We start from the raw sequence: 16,322 nt of genomic DNA on the forward strand, positions 1-16,322 counted from the left end.
TAATCTAACTTTAAACTTCCTCTTGCTATTATCTTAAGTTGATTGAATGTACTAGTTAGAGTTTTCTAAGATCCAGATAGACCAGTAACTAATTGCTTAATTTCTTCAAAGCAACTTGAACTTTTAATAAATAATCATAATAAATTACAGCAACCATGTATTGTCTGCTATATGCTAGATACTTTGCTTGAATTATTTTTAATCTTTACTGTAACACATCTAGGCAAAATATGAATATACCTATTTTACAAAAAAGGAAACACACTCAGCAATTTTTAGGGACCCAGGAGCCAGAATTCCATTTCTTCCAGTTTCCTTCAGTGTGTTCACGATGTATCCAGTGACTTGTTGGTTTAGTCAAGCAACCATTTTAGCTGATTTAGTCACCGATTCAACCGATAACATTTACTCATTGTCTTAGATTTGGGAGGCATAGCTTGGCAGCTGCAAGGATTATGTTAAATGTCAGTGAAATAATGGAATGTGGATTGGCTCATTTCATCTTAAAGATCCTGCTTACAAGGCACCAACATTAAACTAGTTTTAATAATTAAATTGATAGACATTTCCTGGAGCAAGAAGCTGTGGCTACATTCTGTAAATTTGTTGTGTGATACAAAACCTTGTGTGGGTGTGCAAAAATCAAGCCCACATTGCTAATTAAATCATTATCATCAAGGCTGAAGAGTCTTCATAAAAGAAAGACAAAGTGTTGTTGAGTTACTGTTCTAGTTCCAAGACCAGGATCGAACCAAAGTGGGTGACATTCTGTGACCTTACTTACTGTACCTTTTGGTGACTATCAGTAGATAGACCAAAAAGCTACCCTCTGTTAAAGATGACATTCCTTCTCCCCATTTCCTAATGGCAAAATTTTTCACTCAAGTCATAGAACAAGAAGTCTAATGTTGCCATTTAGGAATGGCATATCTCTTTAAGCCCTTCTCAATGGCTTTTATGGCAATGAAGAAACCAAAGAGTGTATTTTTCTTGCCATGTTACATGCTGTTTTTAGTCTTTATCTGGCAGCATGCCTAGAGTATAAGGGTTGGTCTCTAGATAGATCTTTAAGTCTTTCTCCTTGCCAATTACCATCACTCAAATGCTCTCATTATCAGTGGATATCTTAAACTCTGGGTTACACCTCCTTGTTATTCCCCTTCCAGAAGCAGAGCTTCTAAAACTGGTGCTTCTATTAATGATACCACTCAGTTGATCATTTGTCTGTCCCTAAAGATGGAGTTGAAAAGACAACAATTTCGGAAAGAAAAGGTAAATAATCCAAAGATAGTTTTTATGTACAAAACAGCATTGCCTCTACTTAATATAGCATAAAATTTAATGCTCTACAAAGACGTCTAAGTTTCTAAAAGTAAAATGATTTGCATATTTCAATATTAGATTCCCTATTTTGCTTACACAATTTTACACAAGCCTCTCAGATAGTTGCAGTGTCTTTAATCTCATGTTTTCCTTCATGATACTCTCTCTAACAAACATCCAATAAGTTTCTCACTCTGTAATATTTCCATTTCTAGTTCTTCAAATTTGAGAAAATTAACAGTGATACTTTTTTCTAATCTCAAGTCTGTATTCCAATTTCATCTATTTCCCTGATAATATCCTTTATAGCAAATTTGTCCAATACAGAATCCAGTCTAGGGTGATAAATCACACTTTTCATGTCTCTTTGGTCTTCTTTAATGTGGAATCATTACTTGGCCTTTCCGTTGAAGCATACAGGCCGGATATTTTATAGACTGTCTCTCAATATGGATTTGTGTGATGTGTCACATGACTACATTTAGGTTGTGCATTTAGGGCTGGAGTACCAAGAAGTGAGAATATGTACTTTTCACAGTATCACATTGGAGGCACATCATCGTTATTGGTGATGTTAATTTAGATCGCTTGGATAAGGTATTGTCTGTTTTCTTCACTGCATAATTTTTTCCTAGTGTAATAAATAATCTATGATGAGATACTTCAATATCATATAAATATCCTGTTCTTCATCAACTTTGCTCCACTACATTTAGCATCCATTGATGATTCATGCCTGAATGAATTTCTTTCTGTGATGTTGCAAAATGGGGATTTTCTTCTTTTTTTTTCTTTTTTTGAGACAGGGTCTCTCTCTGTCACCCAGACTGGAGTGCAGTAGCACAAACATGGCTCACTGCAGCCTTAACCTCCTGGGCTCAAATGATCCTCCCCACTCAGACTCCTGAGTAACTGGAACTACAGGTGCACCTAGCTAATTTTTTGTGGGTTTTTTTTTTTTTGTCTTTTGTTTTGTTTTGTTTTGTTTTGCAGAGACAAGGTTTCACCATGTTGCCCAGCCTGGGAAATGGTGATTTTTTTAAACTTCACTATTCCCTCTATATTAGCTGGTTTACTACTGTAAAAGCAAGAGCTTTCTCTTCTTATTTATTTATCTATTTATTATTATAGACTCACAGATTCCTGATCTATTCAGTAGACAACAATCCATTACTTCCTTATTTATTTTGATGGAAGCCTCTTCAAGCTGGCTTCGTGTACCTTTTGACAGGCTTTCATATTTTTGGGAGCACTTCCTCACTTTCAGGCACTGAAGATATTCCAAGCTCATAACTTTTCCTGCTCCAGCCGTGAAATCTGTAGGGTATGTTTTAAACACCTTATAAATAAATAATTTCCCAATGAACCTACAAGATGCATACTATTAGCATTCCGATTATACAGATGAAGGGATTAAGACACAAAAGGTCAAATACTCCTAAGTTATAGCCTTATTAAATGGTGAAGTCAAATTGTTGTTGCCTCCAATCTTGTGCCCACTCTCACTCCCCAGCCCCAGCCAAATGTATTCTCCACAAAGTTAACAGAATGATGGATCTCAAATGCAAACACTGAATCTCTACCATACAGCAACACCTTGGTAGCTGGTATTAGCGCATTAACTACTTATTGAAGTGAATTGGTTTGAACTGACAAACAACTAATGAATAAATCATATTCCCATTTTCTCCTTTGCCATCTTTCAGTTGTCTGGTCCAAGGAGCAGAAAAGAAATTCCTAGAATGAAATGGGAAGAGAAAGTGAGGATGTTGTCATGCCTTTTAGGACTGATGTAAAGATCCCTCTTTCGATATCTGTCACTATGGCCGATCTGGATCTACTTATTCCCTCTGCATAGAAGAGGAAACTTCCACCTCTCCATCTGAAATGCTGATGTAACAATCTCTCATTACACTCTCCTACATTCTCTTAGCTCTCAGAACCTTTAGCTTCTTTTCTCCAAGAAAATATCCAAACCTTGTGTCCCTAAATTTACACTCAGCCTGTCACCCACTCTGTGTCTTCGTTTCCTTCTTTATCTAACTTAGACCCAATGGTTTATTAGCTCAAATACTCCCCAACATGTATTCTTAACTTCCAAACTCTTCTTCCCCTGCAAACTCTCAGACCTAGAAGAATCCAAGCATCTCACTCCCTCACTGAAATTGCTGAGCACTTCTGGAGAAAATTACACAATGATATGGATGGTTGGCACCACAAATCTCCCTTGGCAAGGTTCAGCAATCTTATGACCTGATCCTGATCAGTTCCCTCTCCTATTCCCCTCAACAATGATTTTAAGCTTTTACCTCTCTCTTTATGTCCCTTCCCTACCATCCCTTTTCTCTGAGTGCCTCCTACAACTGGGAGAAAATCCAGGTTATCAAGCAGCATCCACATTATTTTCTCAGCCCCACACCTCCATTTAATCCATACATATGCCTACCTTTACTTTCCTTCTTTATGTCTCATTGAGGAGGTGACTTTTAACTTTTAAAGAACTTAGCTTATATGCTCTAAATCCCAGCCTCTACTACAACCCTCTAATATTCTTTCATTAATTTCTTTTCTTTTTTTCTGTATCCTTAATCTCCATTACTTTATATATCTTCTATTTTATTGCTTTCTCTTCAACTATAGAAATAAGCTCAGTTCTTTCATCTTAGAAAGCAAAACATCCCCTGATCCTACATCTTTCCTTTATCTACTGTCATATTGCTTTTTTTCCATGACTAAGATTCTTGAAATTAGTTTACACCCACTGTCTTCACTTTCTCACCTCCCTTTTGTTCCTAATCCACTTCAATCTGCATCTACCCATGCCTCGCCACTGAAACTGCCTTCTCTGAAGTCATCCATGACCTCTTAGTTGCTAAATCCAAAGGGCATTTTTCAAGCCTTATATATTTTTTGACTTCTCTCTCCCTCCCTTTCATCTTCTTTTACCTTCAAAAATATTTGTTAGACATTGGGGATACCATAGTGAACCAAAGATACCCGACCTTTTCACCACGGAACACATAGTCTAGCTGGGGAAACAGACATTAAACAGATCGTTACATAATTAACTATTAATGAAGCTAGTGTGATATCACAAATATAACAAAATGACTGTTAATGAATATTACTGTGATAGTGATGCAAAGAAAATTTAAATGTTATTATGAGAATAGAGAATCTAGCTTAATCTAGAGGGGAAATGGTCAAGAAAAATTCTCCCGCAGCAGTGGCATTTAAACTGAGATCTGAGAAATGAATAGCAGTTAGCTAAGTTACAGATGGGGGACGGTGGAGGAAAGAAGAACCTTCCAGACCGAGGAAACAGAATATGCAAAAGCCCTGAGGTAGGACGAGGCTATACTGTTTGAGTGATGTAATGGCGGACAGGATGACTGGATTAAAGAGAATAAGGGGATTCCAGATGGGGCTGAAGATCGGGGGACAGAAGTGAAATCAATCAAGGCCTTAGAACATTTTAAGAAATGTGGACTTCATCTTAAGAATGGTGGCGGGTTTCCATCAAAGGATTTTGAATAGGAATATGAAGAGATCAGATTTGGCTCCAGAACCCCCAGTGGTGAAGTCCAAATAAAACTAGGGTGGTGGCAGCTGAAACAGAGAGAAACATATGGGTTAAAGATGCATTTAGGGGCATAATTATTAGGCCTTGGAAATTGATTGGATTTGATACCCCTTGTGGAGGTACTGGGGATGAAGAAAAGTATCAAGGATAAAACCCAAATCTCCAGCACAAGCAACTGGGTGGATGGTAATGCCATTTACCAAGATAGTGAACACAAGAGAAGGTGTTTCCTTGGGGGTGAAGATCACGAATTTAGGGTGCCTCTTGACCTATAGAGATGTCCCTGGAGAACTGAATGTATAGGTCTAAAGTTCAAATGCAGGTTCTGGGTCAAAAATAGAAAACTGGTCAATCATCACCCAATGAAAGGTAACGGATGCCAAAGGAGTCTATAGGACTGACACTGACTCTAGAGACATGGAAGAGCAAAGAGGGAGAAGCCACGTCTCTACCCAGTCACACATACCCTCTGCCCTCCAGCCATGCTTAACCACCAGTTTTCTGCATGGCCTTGTCTTTCTCTCTCTCTCTCTCTCTTTTTCGTTTGTTTGTTTCTTTACACATACTATTTCCTCCTGTCATGATTTTCTCCTCACCTCTGTCTTAATTCTTATTTATTCCTTAAGACAGTTGAGGTGCCAGTTCGTCTACAAAGCTTTTCCTTCTCTTTCCCTCGTCATGTATTTGCCTCCATTTCATTAGATGTTGCTTCTATCAGGTCTTACAATTCTGAAGAGTTACCTGTAAAATAGCAGTTATTACACTGTAATGTAATGTTAGTTACCCTGCTAGACTGTAAATTTCTTGAACACAGAACTCTACTTATATCTCATTGAGTCTCAGGGCCAAGCACAGGGCCAGGCACATAATATTTCTCAATATGTACTTGAAAGGAAGCAAAAAGATTCTGCTAGGAAAAGTTTCCTATGTGAGTCATAGAATTCCTGACTATTAAAGCCAGAATGGACCTTGGATATTTTCTACTCCAACCTATTTTGTAGGTGAGGAAACTGAGGCCCAACTACAGAGCTAATAAGTGGAAAAAAATATTTAGAATCCAGTTTTCCTGGCTCTCAGCCTAGTGGTCTTCCCATTACCTAATAAACCAACAAACCCATTGAGTAAGCTATTTACTCAATGACTTGCCCATAAAAATGTATGCTGTGTGGGTCTTTTTAAAACATGGAATATTAAATGATAACTATACAGATGCAAATATATAAGCAATTGAAGTGACCTACGTGATATAGAACAAAAGGAGAATCTATACTAACAGAAGTGTTGAATTCTTATATGATTAATAAAAATAGAAGATGTTAAAATTTTATGCATTGTTTACATGAGGTCCTGTCTAAGCTTGGGGGTAGGGATGGTATAGGATGATAACTATCCCATTAACAATAATAACTGGTATTTATTGGCTGCTCACCATGAGCCAAGTACTAGGATAAATTTCTTCATTCGTTAATTCCTTTGGTGAGCATGTGAAAGCCCTATGAGAAGTTTGGAAGTATGAGTTTGCCTAGGGTCGTCTAGCTGATGAGAGGCAGAGCCAGCACTGAGATCCAGGCAGTCTGACTGTAAAGGGATGTCTCCCGCCTTCATTATTTAAACCTGTGTGTACTCCCTCCACTTAGGCAGCTCCGGTTGCCACCTTCTTCTCTTTGCCAGTCTCTTAAAAATGTTAAAAGGGGAAGAGCTGTTGTCCAAAGTCATCCCTAGTTGATAGAAAATAAATGCAATAAATTATTCTCTCTTTCCCAACCACCTACTTGGATCTGAAAAAAATATTTAAATGAAAAGATAAAAATGTGTTCATTCATAAGCTAGGCTCCATTATATTTGCTTTTTTTTATTAAAAAAAGATATATTTATCATGGTGCCCTTTCTATGTGTCTGTGTTTCCCTGTAGTTTTTGGCATTGGTGCTCTTGGATTATAAACTCTAGATGGCAGTGATTAAGTTAAAGTTTCGTGTGGTCTCTGGACAATGGTATGTATATTGCATAATACATAATAAACACTATTTGTAATTATAATAAGGGTGAGTCTGGAAGAGGTAAACAAGGGTATAAAATTCATCTTCCGTATGGTTATTATTTCATTTATACGAGAAGTCCACTAAATTCACTGAACCATATCAGGCCACATCTGTTTGAAAACCTACCAGTTTTTATGAACATTAAATAAAACTGGTTAGACTTAATGACCATTTATCATATTCATACAAAAATCATGAAATGGAAACATAGCAGAGAGGAGACCACTGAGACAGAAAAAAAGTTTTAAATATCAACAAGTTTGATATGTTATTTTTTATATTTAAAAAAATCAAGTATCTGCTATTTTTTGCTCCAGAACTTTCTGTAATTGGAAGGTCTTTTACTTTCACTGTTGTTTTCTTTCTTGCCTGAGTATTAACCTAAGTAGCACAGATTCAGAAAACATGCCCAAAATATTTATACATGCATTTTCTCACAAAAATTAGGTACTGGAAACTTAAGAGAAACAGCTTGGATGAAAAATTTTACCACAAGGAGGAACAGTGAACAGCCTTAAACAGAATCAAGATAAAGCTTGGGGGGTGCAGGGCGATGGTTAGGGAGAGAGGTAGGTGACAGGAAATGAAAAAAGTTCTCCTAGTTTCATTTTATAGGTGAAGTAGGTTCTACTTGGATTAGACCTTCTAAGTTACTATAACAGAGGGTAAAGAGAGGTGGAAAGGAAACTTTGAGTGACGCTTCTGACAGCAGGCTACAGAAATAACAATTTGACAGAAGGGGCCATCATAAACATAAGATCATTTCAGGCATGAATAGGACTTCTTAATATAAAAAACATGGAGCCTGTGTAGGATTCAATTTGGGGTGAAGAGAAGAGCCAGGTGGGAAGGTTACCTAGAAGCCAGCTATTAGTGTTGAAGTCAAGGAACTCTGGTATCCTTTTAAATACTCCTGGTGAACATTCTTCAGAGATTTTGAATTATCTTTCTCAGTTATTTCTATTTCTATCCGGTTTTAGCTTGATGGACTGAGCTGACTGTAACCAATAAACAGAGAAGTTTGGTATTTCTATAAATACAAAGTTTGTTGCTGTGCCAATACTGGCATCTATTTATCCTGCAGGTAGACGATAGATCTCGTTTTTGCTTAATGAAAACAGCATCACAGATCCAAAGCAGATCTTCATATCAGCAGACAGACCCATCCCTCTCTTCTTGTTATTTCATAAAAATTTCATTATCAATGTGCTGGAAGGAAAAATAATAGTAAAAAAGTCTGCATATAGTATTATAAATACTACTTGATTATAGAGGGTAGAAAATGGGAAAGCACCATATAATAAGAAAAATTGGCCCTAAGTTAAAAGCTCTGGGATCTTGTCAGAAACTAGAGCTAACTAGTTTTATGAATTGGACTGGTCAGTTGCCATCACTAGGCCTCCAATTCTTCGCTGGAATGGTAAGAGAAGTTGTCCAAATTGTTCCTAGAGTCCACTATTCAGCTCTGAAACTCATGACAAGTAAATGTTCTATTTTGAATTTTCATTAGGTTAAGGATTTAACAATCAGCTGAAACAGGATGACTAACCCATAACATGTTCCAGAAAAATATGAAATGACATGTTGAAGAGCATTCAAATTGAACAAAACAGATTTGTGTCTGTGCCACTATTGATATACAAATGTTGAATGTGTTTTACTGTATCTACTGAATGTGATTGATAGGAGAGGCATCAATTTCAAGGTTTGTGAATTTAAGTAAATTGTTGTCAGTGGTATCGCTTCTTAAAAAAATTATATCTTTACAGTGAACAGACAAATTGAGACAGGATATACATAAAGCATCAATTTAGCACAAATATCCACTTACAATTGTGAAATATATATATATGTCATTGGGAGTTTTCCAGAAAATTTGAGGAGCATTTTTTAAATTGCTTATGCTTTTTAGAATGCTTAGCATTTCTGTTTTGAAAACAACTTGTCTTCCTTTTCAAAATGTATGTGCGAAGCTGGCTCTGATGTCAGAATGAACCATTTTCACAGGATTGGGTCAGCTCCCACTCAACATTTCTTTTACAGAAAAGAAACCGGTGATGAGGCAGTATTTGAGCTCATTAAATCTCAAACCCCCAGTGTCTTTTCCAAAGCACTACAAAACTCTTAAATGTATAATCACGAGGAGGAAAAGAAGAGAATATAGTTTGTCTTCAAATTATTAAATCCTTGTTTTGACCCTTTCCTTTCTACCTTGACGCTTTCTGCCTCCACCTTCATTTAAATTTCCTCACTTTGGAATGAAAACGCATGAGTAAGTTTGGTGCATAAAAAGGAAAACAAGCAAATAAATAGAAAACTTGTCTTTTCATCTCTCCCATTGCTGTTTTCTTTTCCCTCTCATTTCTCTCTGCATCGAACTTGAATCATGTCTATTTAAATCCTTCCTATACCCGGGATATTTTAGGTTTCCAATATTTTTAAACGGAATAAAAATAGTTTTAAAAATTTTAACTGCATGTCACAAATATTTTGCAGATAAACTTGCTTTGAAACATAAGTGAATATCAAGTGGGGAAAACAAAAATTTTCTTCACAAAATCTATAAATGTCTTCCTTCACTTTAAAAGGTTTTTAAAGCTTATGAAGGAAGCTACTGAAAGCAAGTTCATGTTTAGCAAGACTAGCCACAAAAAAAAAAAAAAAAGAAAAAAAAAAGAAAAGAAAAGAAAAAGAAAGAAAATAAATTGATTTAATGGGAGCCCGCCCTGTGTCTAATTTCAACGTTTCCATTTATGTCATGTCAGATTTGGGGAGATTGAACCCTCGTTGAATGCACTGGGCTGACTGTCTCCCATGCCTGATACCCAGGGTTCATGACTGCAGTTCCTGGCACAGTCATAAATATTCATACCTAGACTAAGAATTTGCAAGCCAAATTCATTTGGCTTTTTTCACCCCATCAATCTTATAATTAATAAGGGTGGTGCTCTTGTTTCACTTTCCTCCAAAAGAAAAGATAAATGAAATAAAGAGTCATCCTGTAAATTTAAATGGGAGTGCCTCTCACTGATTAAAAGCTGATGCTATCATATAATGGTGGAAGGGGAGGCTTCAGCTATTTCTCTCACTGGTGGCTGGGGCGGGGTGAGGAGGTGGTGATGGGTAATGCAAAGGAAGCATTTCCAGATGTGGCAGCATGAGCCTTAATCCGAAGAGTTTGGTTATCTATTAAATAATGCATAGGAGAATGTTGAGATACTATGTTAGAAATGAGTTGTAGGATATATATTTACAAATTGCACTCTTATCTAGCATTTCGATAGATGGACACTGAATTTAGCTGGACATTGAATACAGCATGCCCAATATCCAGAAAATTGGATTCTGAACAGCCTGCAGATCCTGCTTGCAGTTTAGAAATTTAGACATATTTTAGAAAATTGTTAAAATTTGATGATCATTGAATCTTCAAAGTAACTGCCTTTGAATTAGTGTGATAGCTGTGTTCCTAAATCTAATTGGAAAGACTTGGTTTCCTCAAAAACATTAAAGAAGGTGTGTGTGTGTGTGTGTGTGTGTGTATCACAAAATAATTTTACAAATAAGCCACAGTACATAGGACACAATGTAAATTGTCTGCTCCTATTGGATTTTCTAAGATCTTTTAGAGCAAAGCAGGAGAATCAAATTGAACATAATTTTGAAATAAAATTTTGATAATTGAGTTAAGCAACTTGATCTTGTCAATAACCTGTGACCTTATTCTATTTACACTTCATTTAAAAATTCAAAAACTCCCAAGGATCAGCTTCAAAGTATGAACAACTGTCTTCACTCTGTTTTGGTGGGCAGTGTCAACCCTTTTGAGCAGATTATTTCATCTGTTTTAAAATTAAGAGACCTGGATAAATAAAGAAGCAGGAAAAGCTTCACTCTGCAGTTAGGCGTTCACCTCTAACTTCTGTGAGGGTAACTTACTTTAAACATGTGATTATCTGTTATTTTTGTGTATTGGTTAGTTAGCTTTAAGAACTCTTGACACCTGAGATATTCCTGAGACCCACCTAATTTATGTAAAGGCAGTGGAAGGGGATACTGGGCACTCTTCACATTTATCTTTAAAGCTTTATTTAACTGTTTCATTCTTTAAAAACTGACTATGTTCAGGGCAGTCCCTCTTTAAACATGTCTAAGTGCATTTGCAGAAAAGATATGTTTGACTTCTTAATTCTATGTGAATGCAATTATACATTTGATTTACTGCAAAAGAAAGAAAAAGAAAAGAAAAGAAGAAAGAAAGAAAAAGAAAAACTCCTTTCCTCCACTGACCTTTAAAAGAGGAGGGTAAATGAGAGAGAAGCAAAACTGACTGGGCCTCCTAGTGTTTCCCCGACCTGACCTCATCTAGTCAGCTGCTTCCGGGATGAGAATGGTCTGAGATCCTAGAGGCCCTGGTGATCTGGGTAAGTGGCACAGGTGGGGACCCCAAGGCGCCTTTACAAGGAGTCCTCAGCTGGTGGGGAAGCTCCGTCCAGGTTTCTTGTAGGGGTGTGGAAGGGGCTAGGAGGGAACTGTCTTGTCCTCAGCCTCTGTCAAACCCTTCTCAACTTTGCTTGGCTGAGGGGGATCATCTTGGAAAACTCACGGTTTGGTAATAAAGTCTCTTTCCTCTCCTACTACTTTTCAAAAGCAAAATGAGACCCACTTAGAGTTTGTGGGTGTTTCTGGGTCCTTGCTGTTGATCTCCCAGGTCACCAAAACAAGGCAGCAGCTCCTGCAGGCATGTCCTCCGAAGGCGTGGGAAGAGAGATCTAGCAATCGCAGAGGGGGAGTGGGAGAGAAAGAGAGAGAGAGAGAGGGGAGAGGGGAGAGAGGGGAGAGACTGGCTCTGTCACCCTTTCTCCTGCATTCTAAATCTGGCTCTTGAGAGAGGAGAGAGGAGAGAGACTGGCTCTGACAGTCACCCTTTCTCCTGCATTCCAAACCTGCTTTTGGAGCCAGAGGCAGCCCTCCATCCTGGTGCCACCCAAATGCTAGACTGCTAGGTTGGGCTGGGCCTGAGCACTGCCGAGCGAGCTTCTCTGTCTTTAAAGGGTTCTGCGGGCTGAGCCCTGCAGGAGCTCCACGCGACCGTCCTCGGTGCAGACTTTCTCGCCGGCGGACCTGGGTTCTGGTGCAGTCACACTGTGGCAGCTCGGAGGCGCCCGCCCTACGCTGCTTCTCCAGGTCCTGAGAGTCGTGGGGTCCTGAAGACGGGATCTCTTCCTAACTCCATTCCCAAAAGCCCGCGAAGAGCGTGGGGGAGGGGAAAGTGAAAAGCACCCCTTCACCTCACCCAACCCCCACGCTCTGTGAGAGGTGGCACTGCAAGGCCCAGAGCCGGGAGGAACCCTGCTCCCTGGCCTGCTGCACCCCAACTTCCTGCCTCGGGGGAACCAGCTGTGCTCCTCCTCAGCCCGGGGGATTTGAGGGGGGATTGCAAATGGATTTTTGCTTGTTTTAATGTTCTTCCCTTTTTTGTGTGAGTCCAGCTGCTGTGGGGGCGGGCGAGGGCGGCGGGGTAGGAAGGACTGGGATAGGATCGGGTCAGGGAAGAAGAGACAGCAATTACAGAGCTTTGTGGATGTTTGTGGGCACACGTGCCTAGGTCACCGCATGCGTGTGTGTGTGTGTGTGTGTGTGTGTGTGTGTGTGTGTAAAGGGGTGAGTGAGAAAGAGGGTGTACAAAGCTAAGGAACCCTAGACCAAGTCAGTTTGTGGAGCTTAGAGACGCGCATCAGACCCAGCTACTGTCGCCTCACCTAGGGGTCTGGAATAGACACACTTACAGCTTGGGGTTCATTTAACCCTTTTTGTGCCTCAATCCCAAGAACTTTCTTTGTTCTCCAGCACCGGGGAGAGGGGCTGTCCGGAAGAGGGGGGCTGGAGTGGCCGGGCGGAGGTTCACCCTAGAGAGGTGGGCTCAGGGGTGCTGGACTTTAGAGTGCCAGCTCAGCTGCCAGTGCCCACTCCTCTGGCCGGGCGGCCTGCCCTGTCTCCAACTCTTTCGTCCAGGTGAGAATGAAGGGCTTTTTTTGCATCGATTTGGCTTTTCTGTAAGAAGGGAAATTATGAGTTGTGATATTTTTATTTTTTAAACATCACGCCTGCTTGAGATTGTGTTCACCTGGCAAAGCGGAGAGTTTGAAGCTGAGAAGAGTTTGAACAAATGAAGTTGAGAAGACTTTGGACAATGCCAAATAAATATTGTGAATGATAACTTGTGTTAAAGCTAAAACTTTTGCACAGTGACCGGGACTGGCTCATTACTGGGACAGAAATAACCCTCACAATACATTGTCTATGTGTGTACACAGTGTCCTCACTTTCTTCAACATCCCAATTCTCTTGGGTTTCAAAAGGTGATTGGGCTGACACAGTCCAAGAGCCTACTTATGTGTGTGTTTAAGAGAAATACTTTGTACTAAATGGATCAGCATGAAATACACAAAGACAAGCAAAATAGAGGAGGGGGAGAGGAAATTAGCATCAATTCTGGGAAAGGTGAGGAGAAAGGGGGACAGGGAGAAAGAGAGGAAGAGGAGGAGCAGGAGGGAGGGAGGAAGACAGAGAGATTTTTCACACGTGCAGACCAAGGGCTTTGAAGCCTTCGACCCTGACCCCCAAACCCAAGTGCATCTCACAAAACAGGTTCGGCTCATATTTCAGGCGGTCTCCTGGCCCGGCGTCCGCGGTCCCCGGGGCCTTAATTCACTCCTGCCCTCTCTGCACAATGACTTTCGAACCTGGGAAAATAATTGCATTAGAGCAGATTACTTATCCGTCTTTTTCTGTTCGACAGAAGTCTATTAAACTCAACACAGCCATTACCAGCTGAGCTCTAGAGCGCGCCTTCATTAAGAAAATTAAAATCATACTTTTGAACCCAAGCAACGCCTGCGCAGGTCTCAGGAGTCCGCGTCAAATCGCTGTGTTTTCGAGAACCCGATTTTTCCGTGAATCAATGTCTGCTTTTTGGAAACGGTAGACCAGGGTGTAAAGATTGAGCGTGATGACAGTTTCTCGGAAGACAGGGACGTCTGAGCTCTGGAAGAACCATCTCTCTTCTCTATCCCTCCCACCTCCTCCCGCCGCCTCGCCTCCTTTCCTGGGGGAGCTGTTTTCCCGGAGCTTTCCAGTTAGAGGCAGCACACCTGTCCGGGCGTGCCCCGGGATTTGGGTAGCAGGTGGGGGCGGCTGAGGCGACAGGGCGGGAATGGTGGGTTCAGGGCCCGGGAAGCCCGGGGGTGAACTTCCCCCGGTGACGTCTGCGGCCGGAGGCCCGCGCCGAGTGCACGTGTTTCACACACGCGCGCGCACACACGGACCAGAGCCGGCGAGGAGACTGGCCCCTCCATCGCCTTTCACGGCGGCTCCGGGACCAGTGTGGCCTGTGAGCCTTTTGTCCAGCCGGGCGTGGGAGCCTGGCCAGGGAACAGGGCAGGCCGTTGCGTATGCCTCGGACCGGGCGCTTCGGTCCTTTTGGAGGGGTTTGGCCTCTGGGGGCCTATCTGGGTTTCCTTCTTGGTTTGGTAGGAGCAGCAGTAGCGCCGGGTATCCCTTGGAGACTGTGGGCGGAATCGCTCCAGCTCCTGCTCTCTCCCGCGCCCCAGCTTGGGGCGGAGGGAACAGGTGGGAACCGCGGGCTGGAAGGAGGGCGAAGTCCCCTACCTCCCTTCCCGAAGCCTCGGGGTAACATCTCCCATGGCTCTAGCGGAGTTCAGATCTCCAATTCCACTTTCATCTGGAACCCTCACCGGGTCTGTCTGCTCAGTAAGGAGGGGGTGCGTTTGCATTGGTTTTTTGGGCATCTGGAAATTTGCGGTGTTTCAAGAATAATCTTTAGCATGTTTTTATTTTCTGTTAGCCACTACCCTCCGTTTCTGCATTTTGTTTCTAAAATGTTCATGACTGTGTATGTCTCTCAAAGGTCCACCCTACTCAAGACTCTAAAGGAAAACATAACTGCTTTTGCACATTTGGGGGGCGTCCTTCCTTAGGGGCCTGGGAGCAGAGAGATGCTGCTTCCATTTTTTGTCAGAATGCTCAGTCCTAGAGTTCTCACCCCCTCTTTCTGTCTAATACGGTTTTGGGGGGCTTATGAGGGGAAAATATCACCCCCTCCTCCTCCCTATCAGCAGTCAGATACAGGATTAGGTGGAGTTACCTGAAAGTGTATATATTGTTGTTCCTTGGCAAGTGTCTAATTCTCTTTCTCTCCATTTCTATCTGGTACAAATGCCTACAAAACTCCGATGACGAAAGTCAACAAATAGATGTGGACAAGCGAACATCTTTTACATCTCCACAGCTTTCAACTCGCTAATTGGTGAATATTAAAAATATTTTTTCCAGGAAAAAAGAAAAACAAACACACACACCTACGCTGCTGTTGTTCGTGTTTTCTTCTCATCAAACGTAGACACATCATTGGATTTCTTTTTCCTTTGTAGCAAAAGATGAGGAAATCAGAAATGAACCGCAGCCTTTTAACAGTAGCAATTCCAAGACTTTCGAAACAGTTTTCTTTGCTTCTGTTTTCCTTTCTTTGCCCTTAAAGCAAAACAAAAACAAAGATAAAAAAGGAAGAAACATCATTCTTAGTGAAGAGTTTATTTTGTTGCCACAATAAAGGGATGGGGGCAGTTAACAGCTACTTGAGATGGTAATGCTTAGTGATCCCATTCTTTTAATCATAATCTTCAAGTGGTTTAAGATTAATGGCAAGGGGGTGTTTTCCGTCTCTTCCTAAGGACCTTCACATTAATTTACTTGGAACATCGACCAGACTGTCAATGTCTCCAAATTTCATTAAGTCAAACAGAGACAATACAATGAGATGATCATATTTTCTTTATATGTGAGAGAAATATTTTTATTTGGATTCAATTGCTATGAGGGACACCCCTTTCTTGTCTTTATTACTTTATTGTCTTTGTACAGATACATAGATAACTATATAGAGATATTTTTCATATATACCCACATACGTATATACTATATATTTGAATAGATCCATATGGTCTGCAGATAACTTCCCTTCCACTTCTGAGCTTCACAGAGACCTTTCAAAAAGTCAACCCCAGTGGCAGGCAGCAGATTCTGCTTCCCCAGAGCAGGATTTATATTTAAAGTCAGTTTGAAACCAGTGGACTTCCTCTAAACAGATCCCCCAAAATGTAACAGCTTGAAGTATAAATATTTAACTTTACCTCAGTTGTCACACAATAGCCCCAGCAAATCTTCAAACACAATCAGACTGAGGCATCACTTCACTGGCCTGAAGACCGGGCTGTCTCCCACCTCTGCCTTGCCCTAGGAGTGCTCGTTCTAGGGAGTTGCCGGGTCCCTGTCCCCTCCCGGAGCGTCTCCAAAG

Source organism: Mandrillus leucophaeus, unplaced genomic scaffold (assembly GCF_000951045.1).
Source record: "Mandrillus leucophaeus isolate KB7577 unplaced genomic scaffold, Mleu.le_1.0 Scaffold417, whole genome shotgun sequence".
Lineage (NCBI taxonomy): Eukaryota > Metazoa > Chordata > Mammalia > Primates > Cercopithecidae > Mandrillus > Mandrillus leucophaeus.